General features: G+C 49.8%; 1 pseudogene; it reads right to left on the reverse strand.

The window, feature by feature from the left end:
• Window positions 1-571: 571 nt before the first annotated feature.
• On the reverse strand, window positions 572-3,804 carry LOC120065958 (annotated as a pseudogene).
• Window positions 3,805-10,757: the final 6,953 nt, after the last annotated feature.

The raw sequence follows: 10,757 nt of genomic DNA on the forward strand, positions 1-10,757 counted from the left end.
TAATCAAGCAGTAACTGAAAGTGGAATTGCATTGTCATGAATATTATATTGATTCAATATGAGTTTCATTTTACTGATGGGCCTTTTGTGATAAACAATCAGATTGGACTGTAGGCGGTTGGGGTAGTGGTGGGGGATGGGGTGGTTGTGTTGTTGGTGGTGGTGGTTGGGGTGGTGGTTGGAGTTGTAGTGGTGCTAGTGCTGGTGTTTGGGGTGGTGCTAGTAGCGGTGGTCTGGGTGGTGTGTTGGTGATTGGGTGGTTGAGGTGGTGGTGGTGGTTTGGTGGTGGTGGATGTGGTTGGGATGTTGGTGATGGTGGTAGTGGTTAAGGTGGTGGTGGTGGTTGGAGTGGTGGTGGATGGGGTGGTAATGTTTGGGGTGGTGGTAGTGGTGGTTGGGGTGGTAGTGTTTGGGGTGGTGGTAGTGGTGGTTGGGGTGGTGGTGGTAGTGGTAGTGGTTGAGGTGGTGGTGGTGCTGATGGTGGTGGTTGGGGTGATTGAGGTGGTGGGGTTTGGGTGGTGGTTGTGGTGGTGCTGGGGTTTGGGATGGTGGTTGAGGTGGTGCTGAGGGTTCAGGGGTTGAGGTGGTGGTGGTTGGGGTGGTGGTGGTTTGGGTGGTGGTGGTTTGGGTGGTGATTGGGGTGGGGGCTGGTAATGGTGTTTGAGGTGGTTGAGGTTGAGGTGGTGGTGGTAGTTGGGGGGTGGAGGTGGTGGTGATTGGGGTGGTGGTTGAGGTGGTGCTGGTGTTTGGGGTGGTGATTGGGGTGGTGCTGGTAATGGTGATTGTGGTGGTGGTGGTAGTTAGGGTGGTTGAGGTGGTGGTGGTGATGGTTGGGGTGGTTGTGGTGGTTTAGGTGGTGGTGTTTGGGGTGGTGGTTGGGGTGGTTGAGGTGGTGGTGGCGGTTGGGGTAGTGGTGGGGGTTGGGGTGGTTGGGGTAGTGATGGTGGTTGGGGTGAAGGTTGGGGTGTTGTTGGTGGTGGTGGTGGTTGGGGTGGTATTGGTGGTAGTGCTAGTATTTGTGGTCTGGGTGGTTTGTTGGTGATTGGGTGGTTGAGGTGATGGTGGTGGTGGTTGGGGTGGTGGTGGTGGTTGGGCATTTGGGTGGTGGTGGTGGTGGTTGGGGTGGTTGAGTGGTTGTGGTGGTGGTGGTGGTGGTTGGGGTGATTGAGTGGTTGTGGTGGTGGTGGTTGGGGTGGTGGTGGTGGTTGGGTAGTTGGGTGGTGGTGGTGGTGGTGGTGGTGGTTGGGGTGGTTGAGTGGTTGTGGTGGTGGTGGTTGAGGTGGTGGTGGTGGTTTGGTGGTTGGGTGGTTGAGTGGTTGTGGTGGTGGTGGTTGAGGTGGTGGTGGTTGAGGTGGTGATGGTGGTTTGGTGGTTGGGTGGTTGAGGTTGGGGTGGTGGTAGTGGTTAAGGTGGTGGTGGTTGGGGTTGGGGTGATGGTGGATGGGGTGGTGGTGGTGTTTGGGGTGTCGGTGGTAGTTGTTGATGTGGTTGTGGTTGATTGGTTCAGGTGGTGCTGATGGTGATGGTTGGGGTTATTGAGGTGGTGGTGGTTGGGGTGGTGGTTGTGGTGGTGTTTGGGGTGGTGGTTGAGGTGGTGCTGGTATTTGGGGGGTTGAGGTGGTGGTTGTTGGGGTGGTGGTGGTTGGGGTTGTGAGGGTTGGGGCTTGTTGAGGTGGTATGGTTGGGGTGGTGGTGGTAGTGGTTGAGGTGGTGGTGGTGCTGATGGTGGTGGTTGGGGTGATTGAGGTGGTGGGGTTTGGGTGGTGGTTGTGGTGGTGCTGGGGTTTGGGATGGTGGTTGAGGTGGTGCTGAGGGTTGGGGGGTTGAGGTGGTGGTGGTTGGGGTGGTGGTGGTTTGGGTGGTGATTGGGGTGGGGGCTGGTAATGGTGTTTGAGGTGGTTGAGGTTGAGGTGGTGCTGGTAGTTGGGGGGTAGAGGTGGTGGTGGTTGGGGTGGTGGTGGTTTGGGTGGTGATTGGGGTGGTGGTTGAGGTGGTGCTGGTGTTCGGGGTGGTGGTTGAGGTGGTGCTGGTGGTTGGGGGATGGAGGTGGTGGTGTTTGGGGTGGGGATTGGGGTGGTGCTGGTAATGGTGATTGTGGTGGTGGTGGTAGTTAGGGTGGTTGAGGTGGTGGTGGTGATGGTTGGGGTGGTTGTGGTGGTTTAGGTGGTGGTGTTTAGGGTGGTGGTTGGGGTGGTTGAGGTGGTGGTGGCGGTTGGGGTAGTGGTGGGGGTTGGGGTGGGGGTTGGGGTGGTTGGGGTAGTGCTGGTGGTGATGGTGGTTGGGGTGAAGGTTGGGGTGTTGTTGGTGGTGGTGGTTGGGGTGGTATTGGTGGTGCTAGTAGTTGTGGTCTGGGTGGTTTGTTGGTGATTGGGTGGTTGAGGTGATGATGGTGGTGGTTGGGGTGGTGGTGGTGGTTGGGTAGTTGGGTGGTGGTGGTGGTGGTGGTTGGGGTGGTTGAGTGGTTGTGGTGGTGGTGGTTGGGGTGGTGGTGGTGGTTGGGTAGTTGGGTGGTGGTGGTGGTGGTTGGGGTGGTTGAGTGGTTGTGGTGGTGGTGGTTGAGGTGATGGTGGTGGTTTGGTGGTTGGGTGGTTGAGTGGTTGTGGTGGTGGTGGTTGGGGTGGTTGAGTGGCTGTGGTGGTGGTGGTTGGGGTGGTTGAGTGGTTGTGGTGGTGGTGGTTGAGGTGGTGGTGGTTTGGTGGTTGGGTGGTTGAGTGGTTGTGGTGGTGGTGGTTGAGGTGGTGGTGGTGGTTGAGGTGGTGGTGGTGGTGGTTTGGTGGTTGGGTGGTTGAGGTTGGGGTGGTGGTTGTGGTGGTTTGGTGGTGGTGAATGTGGTTGGGGTGGTGGTAGTGGTTAAGGTGGTGGTGGTGGTGGTTGGGGTGATGGTGGATGGGGTGGTGGTGGTGTTTGGGGTGTCGGTGGTAGTTGTTGATGTGGTTGTGGTTGATTGGTTCAGGTGGTGCTGATGGTGATGGTTGGGGTTATTGAGGTGGTGGTGGTTGTGGTGGTGGTGTTTGGGGTGGTGGTTGAGGTGGTGCTGGTATTTGGTTTTTTTGAGGTGGTGGTGGTTGGGGTGGTATTGGTGGTGATTGGGGTGGTGCTGGTAGTGGTGGTTGTGGTGGTGCTGGTTGGGGTGGTGCTGGTAGTGGTGGTGTGGGTGGTGGTGCTGGTGCTGGTTGGGGTGGTGCTGGTAGTGGTGGTCTGGGTGGAGGTGTAGGTGATTGGGTGGTTGAGGTTGTGGTGGTGGTTGAGGTGGTTGGGTGGTTGTGGTGGGTTTTTGGTGGTGGATGTGGTAGGAGTGGTGGTTGGGGTGGTGGTTGGGGTGGTTGTGGTGGATGGGGTGGGAGTTAAGGTGGTGGTGGTGGTGGTGGTGGTTGGGGTGGTGGTGGTGGGTGGGGTGGTGGTGGATGGGGTGGGAGTTAAGGTGGTGGTGGTGGTGGTGGTTGGAGTGGTGGTGGTGGATGGGGTGGTGGTGGATGGGGTGGTGGTGGATGGGGTGGGAGTTAAGGTGGTGGTGGTGGTGGTTGGGGTGGTGGTGGTAGTAGTTAAGGTGGTGGTGGTGGTGGGAGTTAAGGTGGTGGTGGTTGGGGTAGTGGTAGATGGGGTGGTGCTGGTTGTGGTTGGGGTGGTTGGGGTGGTGGTGGTGGTGGGAGTTGGGGTGGTGGTAGTGGTGGTGGTGCTGGTTGTGGTTGGGGTGGTGGTAGTGGTTGAGGTGGTGGTGGTGGTGGGAGTTGGGGTGGTGGTAGTTGTGGTTGGGGTGGTTGGGGTGGTGGTAGTTGTGGTTGAGTTGGTTGGGGTGGTGGTAGTTGTGGTTGAGGTGGTTGTGGTGGGAGTTGGGGTGGTGGTAGTTGTGGTTGGTAGGGTGGGGTGGTTGAGGTGGTGGTAGTGGTTGAGGTGGTGGTGGTGTGAGTTGTGGTGATTGGGTGGTTGAGGTTGTGGTGGTGGGAGTTGGGGTGGTGGTAGTTGTGGTTGGGGTGGTTGGGGTGGTTAGTGTGGTGGTGATGGTGGTGGTTATGGTGCGGGTTGTGGTGGATGGGGTGGTGATGGTGGTGATGGTGGTGGTGGTGATGGTGGTGGTGGTGGTGGTGGTTATGGTTCGGGTTGTGGTGGATGGGGTGGTGGTGTTGGTTAGGGTGGTAGTTGCGGTGGTGGTGGTGATGGTGGATGGTGTGGTGTGTAGAATGGGGTGGTGGTGGTGGGAGGGTAGGGGTGGTTGGGGTGGTGGTGGTAAACTGAGGTGGTTAGAGTGGTGGTGGTGTACTGTGGTGGTGGTGGACTGGGGAGAGAGAAAATTAGAGCTTGTTTCTTCGTGCGCAGCGGCGGTCGGTAATTCTGTCTAGGCCAGCCAGTTAAATTCCCACAGCAGGGCGGGGGTCCTGGGGGTTTCTGGGTAATTGCTGGCGATTCATGAAGGGCAAATGGAATGTTTACACTACCCTGGGGTCACTAGCATCATGAGAGAGCAGTGCAAACACATACACGCGTCAGCGTCAATAGAGCCACTTTCTCTCCAAAAGCTCAAGAAAATTTGCAAATGGGGCCCACTCTGTTTTTGTTGTCCGTCTTTGAAAGCTAATTAGCCTTTCACCGTATCCCATTTAAGACCTTCAGTACATTTCCACATTTGTAAGGCTTGGAGAGGCTTTCATAGCTGCTGAGTGGGCCTACTGTATATGAAACGGTGTCATGTTAACAGCAAAGAAGAATCAATTTAGCTAGTATGTCTGCCTGGCTAGGCTGTTAATCATGTAAATGACCAGGATCAACTAATCAACATCCTGGTCATAAGATGAGAGCTCCTGTTTTTGAATCAACTTTACAATTCAGGTTTGGAATGTTATGACCCCAGGAAGTTTAGTTGTCATCAATGGCGTCAGCTAATGGGGATCCTAATAAAATATAATAAAACATTATATACCTGATAACTAACTGTTATTGCTGTTGTTTTGTCATGTTCCTTCCCAGCATGCCCTGTGGCTGTTAACCTTTGACCCCTGATGACACCCCAGGCTCTGGGTTCAGTCTGTGGTGAACCGTGGGTCTCTGAGGTGAAGGCACACCTCCCTGCTCTTGCTCCCTGGCTGGAAACTACCCAGACACCCCTAGGGCATGTTGGAGACAAACTACCCGCCACGACAAAACCAATACTGGGTTCGTAGTCCAAGCCATACCTCAATGCGGAAACCACAAGCCCTAGACCTACCCATCAGAGAGACTGTTGAGGCTTGTGGGAAACACAGTAATGTCATTGTTGTGTGACTTTTGTTTTGTTGAGTTTAGGGGGGATGTTATTTGTGTGAGTAATGGTAAATGTTGGGACACAAAATAAATACTGTATGCAGTGTCTTCAGAAAGTATTCATACCCCTTGACGTAATCCACATTTTGTTGTGTTACAGCCTGAATTCAAATTGAATATTGCATTTTTTTGAATATTGAATTTTTTCTTGTTTTTGTAGTCCACCTTTGGCCAATTCAATTGTTTGGACAGGAGTTAGAAAGAAATACACATGTCTAAATATGGTCCAACAGTTGACAGTGCATGTCAGAGCAGAAACTATACCATGAAGTCCAAGGAACTGTCCGTAGATCTCTGGGGAAGGGTATAAAACAATTTATAGAGTCTCCATCATTACGATATTGAAAAAATATGAAACTACGAAGACTCTGCCTAGAGCTGGCTGTCCAACCAAACTGAGCAACCGGGCAAGAAGGACCTTGGTCAGGGAGGTCACCAAGAATCCTATGACCACTCTGACAGAACTAAGGATTTCCTTGGCTGAGATGGGAGAACCTGCCAGAAGGACAACAGTCTTTACAGCACTTCACCAATCTGGGATTTATGGGAGAGTGGCCAGATGGAAGCCGCTCCTGAGAAAAAGGCACATGACAGCACGACTGGAGTTTGCAAAATGGCACGTGAAAGATTCTGAGATAATAAGGCAAAAGATTCTGTGGTCTGATGAGACAAAAACTGAACTCTTTGGCCTGAATGCAAAGTGCTATATCTGGAGAAAACCAGGCACAGCTCATCACGTTGTCTAACACCATCCCTACCGTGAAACATGGTGGTGGCAGCATTATGCTATGGGGATGCTTTTCAGCAGCAGGGACTGGGAGAATGGTAAGGATAGAGGGAACAATGAATGGGGCCAAATACAGGCAAATCCTTAATGAGAACCTGCTTCAGAGTGCAAATGACCTTAGACTGGGGCAAAGATTTACGTTCCAGCAGGACAATGACCCCAAGCATACAGCCAAAGCAACACTGGAAAGGCTTCACAACAAGAATGTGAAAATCCTTGAGTGGCCCAGCCAAAACCCAGAATTGAATCCCATTAAAAATCTGTGGAAATACTTTAAAACTGCTGTTCACCCCCACTTCCTATCTAACTTAACAGAGCTTGAGAAAATCTGCAAGGAAGAATGGGAGAAAATACCCAAATACAGATCTGCAAAGCTGATACAGACATACCTAAGACAACTCAAAGCTGTAATCACTTCCAAAGGTGTTTCTACAAAGTATTGACTATTTACTTAAACTAGATATTTCTGTATTTCATTTTCAATCAATTTTCAAAATAAAATACAATTATGGGGTATTGTGTGTAGATGGGTGAGACAAAATATGAAATGAATCCATGAATTCAGGCTGTAACACAACAAAATGTGGAATAAGTCAAGTGGTTTGAATACTTTCTGTAGAACACATGCCTCTTCTTCTTCCTCTTCTTCTTCTTCAAACCCTTCCCTTCCTGCTGGGTCGCTGAACTCCTGTCAGTTTCAGATACCTGCAGGCTGCAGTATATTCCCATCCACAGTAAAGGCCTCTTTACCTGACATGTACAATGGAGCTATAACTCTGAGAAAGCTTCTCCTCTATTGATGGATTTTCTATGAGTAGTATTACAGTAGTAGTATTGCAGTAGTAGTATTACAGTAGTAGTATTACAGTAGTAGTATTGCAGTAGTAGTATTACAATAGTAATATTACAGTATTAGTATTACAGTATAAGCATTACAGTATTAGAATTACAGTAGTAGTATTAGAGTATTAGTATTACAGTTGTAGTAGTACAGTAGAAGTATTACAGTATTAGTATTACAGTAGTAAAATTACAGTAGTAGTATTGCAGTAGCAATATTACATGCATGCTTGTGAGGTGAGGTTACAGCCTTTTAGAATTAAAAAGCAATTTTTTAAAATATAAAATGGAGGCAATGAATTGAATGTTTCTACCCAAGCTTCAGACCTAATTGTAGAGTGTTAGAATGATCTTGTTTCCTGCACTGATTTGCTGTTCTTGGCAGTAAACAACTCACAGCGTCCAAACCAAAGTCTGTGTGGTCGTAATCTTTTCCCCTCACTCCAAATTGGCTTTTGCATCAGCTTCGGTCTCAGCCTAAGCAAGCCCTCAGAGACTCCACTGAATGTTTTAAATGTTGTTTTGGATGAAAATAAGAGAATACCCCCCTCTTTAACATTTCAGCAACTGCTCTCTAACGGCGTTCACTTCGCTCTGGGTACTTTCCGTTTCACACAATAAAACAGTCCCTCTATTACGGCTGGGTTAATCTCGTAATGGTGCCCATGTGTTGTGGTTGACTGGTACATTATCCGGGTGTCTGGGATATAATGGTGGTGCATCCACCCTCAGATGAATTACATTTTGTAGAGAATATTCAATGCTCTCCTCTGTCTGTGTGTGTCTTTCTATCAATCTCCCAGTGTGATGTCATAGCCCAATATGGTCTGGGTTACCGTAACGATAAGGAGAGAGATTAGATATATTTCCCCCCCATTAAGATATCTAGGGCTAGGGGAAGTGTGATGGTACTATACAGTAGCAACCAGCACAAGGCAGGGACTGCGAGTTGATGAAAGCCCCTCTTGTTAGTTGGCTTTTCCAGCAGTCTGATTGCGAAGTCCATGGTTACCTCCCAAATGGCGCCCTTAGGGCTCTGGTCAAAAGTAGTGTATCAAATAGGTAATAGGGTGCCATTTTGGGCGCAGCCAATGCTCCACAGATCCCTGGTAGGATAGCAGCGCTACTTCCCACCACAACAAAGTGAAGAACCATGGGAGGGTCCCCCTTGCTTCCTGGCCAATACTCAGGGTGCTCTACCGAGCCAGAGCCAGACATCCGCTGGAAACAGAGCTGTGAATCATATCAAGATCCTGATCCTGTGAGAGGGGAATGGAATGGATTTCAACTTTTCCACATCGAGACGTTCCAATGTTGAAAGAGAGAGGGAAAGAGAGAGAGACAGTGAGACAGAGAGAGAAAGAGAGAGAGCAAGAGAGAGAGAAAGAGAGAGAAAGAGAGAGATGTGACAGAGAGAGAGCGAGAGAGCAAGAGAGAGAGAGAGAGAGAGAGAGAGAGATGAAATACTGAGCTCTGTAGGCTACCTCCTCCATAGAGAGACACATACAGGTCACAGTAGACTTCTTGAACAGTGGCCCCCAGTAATCCTCTGATAGAACAAAAGAGAGTATATATTTCTCTCTCTGACCACCACCCCAACCACCTCAGACCTTTGAATCAGACCTGTGAATCAGACCATCTAGTGGAAAAAAAATGTATGTCCTACAAAGAGAGCCATAGCAGCTACAATGTTACTGTAAAATTGTTAGACTCTTAAACAGTGGCCTTATTTCACTTCTGCTGCATTAATCATGAGACCAGCTAGAGAAAAACGGAAGAGGGAGAGTTGTTTTGAAACCCGGCCCGCGTCAGGGTTGTTCGTGTGGCGCCCGAAACTTACCCCCCACCTGCTGTCAGTACAGGCTTACAGCACATCTCGCTTGCATGGAGGTGACTACTGTGATCCCTGTTCCCATAGGGGCGTCCCCAGGCCCAGGGGCATGGTAGATACCGACATGCATGTTTATATAGGGGCCAAACCAGGCCATGGTAGGCTACAGACACACATTTTTAGTCACAGCATAGAGATAAGGAGAAGAAGAGTCTCCCATGTCTGGCCCTCTCTATGCCGCAAGTGACCACCTTATGCTTGATTAAAATGTCTGGTGTTTCCAGATTTCTATGAAATATGACCTATAATTAATTACAATATGAGTAAATAGTTTTCCTTCAAAAAAACAGTAATTAAGTATGTTTAAAAGCAGCTTTTCTGTGTTGGAATGGGGTAGGTGTACCATAACAACAGGATGGTGTAGGTGTACCCCAACAACAGAATGGTGTGGGTGTTCCCCAACAACAGAATGGTGTGGGTGTTCCCCAACAACAGAATGGTGTGGGTGTTCCCCAACAACAGAATGGTGTGGGTGTTCCCCAACAACAGAATGGTGTGGGTGTTCCCCAACAACAGAATGGTGTGGGTGTACCCCAACAACAGAATGGTGTGGGTGTTCCCCAACAACAGAATGGTGTGAGTGTACCCCAACAACAGAATGGTGTGGGTGTTCCCCAACAACAGAATGGTGTGGGTGTACCCCAACAACAGAATGGTGTGGGTGTTCCCCAACAACAGAATGGTGTGGGTGTTCCCCAACAACAGAATGGTGTGGGTGTTCCCCAACAACAGAATGGTGTGGGTGTTCCCCAACAACAGAATGGTGTGGGTGTTCCCCAACAACAGAATGGTGTGGGTGTTCCCCAACAACAGAATGGTGTGGGTGTTCCCCAACAACAGAATGGTGTGGGTGTACCCCAACAACAGAATGGTGTGGGTGTACCCCAACAACAGAATGGTGTGGGTGTTCCCCAACAACAGAATGGTGTGAGTGTACCCCAACAACAGAATGGTGTGGGTGTTCCCCAACAACAGAATGGTGTGGGTGTACCCCAACAACAGAATGGTGTGGGTGTTCCCCAACAACAGAATGGTGTGAGTGTACCCCAACAACAGAATGGTGTGGGTGTACCCCAACAACAGAACTGACTGAGCCTACGAGTGACGAGAGAAGGCCAGCTAACCCTGGTATATAAAGTGCAGCAGAAGCACTTTCTGAGGGCACAAGCACTGTTCATAACACAAGCTGTTCACACCCCTCTTGTTGGCAGAGAGGTTTAAGCTTTCGCAGGTTTAAAGCTTATTTCCTGCAATTCTACACATTTCGCCATGGGGTGCAGAGAAGATTTTGCAGTTTAAAAGCTCATTTTCTTGCAATACATTTTTCCATGTCTAATGTGTATTCATGTGATATTTGAGTGACTTATGACAATATCTATGGGCAAAAAAAACTAGCTAAAAACCGTGACATGGGCTAGTTGATCTGGACATTTCTTATAAGTTATAAATACTTCTCTAAGGTATGCAATGACTGACATGACAGTAGGAAAACTGATGATGCGCTACCCAATTTTGAAATTGCACCTTATGCATTCTACTATTACAACTTTCAAGAGCAAGTTGAAAGCCGGACTGACTGATTGGCCAGCTCATCCTCCTCTAGACCACTGATTGGCCAGCTCATCCTCCTCTAGACCACTGATTGGCCAGCTCATCCTCCTCTAGACCACTGATTTGCCAGCTCATCCTCCTCTAGACCACTGATTGGCCAGCTCATCCTCCTCTAGACCACTGATTGGCCAGCTCATCCTCCTCTAGACCACTGATTGGCCAGCTCATCTTCCTCTAGACCACTGATTTTCCAGCTCATCCTCCTCTAGACCACTGATTGGCCAGCTCATCCTCCTCTAGACCACTGATTGGCCAGCTCATCCTCCTCTAGACCACTGATTGGCCAGCTCATCCTCCTCTAGACCACTGATTGGCCAGCTCATCCTCCTCTAG

This window comes from Salvelinus namaycush, chromosome 21 (assembly GCF_016432855.1).
Source record: "Salvelinus namaycush isolate Seneca chromosome 21, SaNama_1.0, whole genome shotgun sequence".
Taxonomy (NCBI): domain Eukaryota; kingdom Metazoa; phylum Chordata; class Actinopteri; order Salmoniformes; family Salmonidae; genus Salvelinus; species Salvelinus namaycush.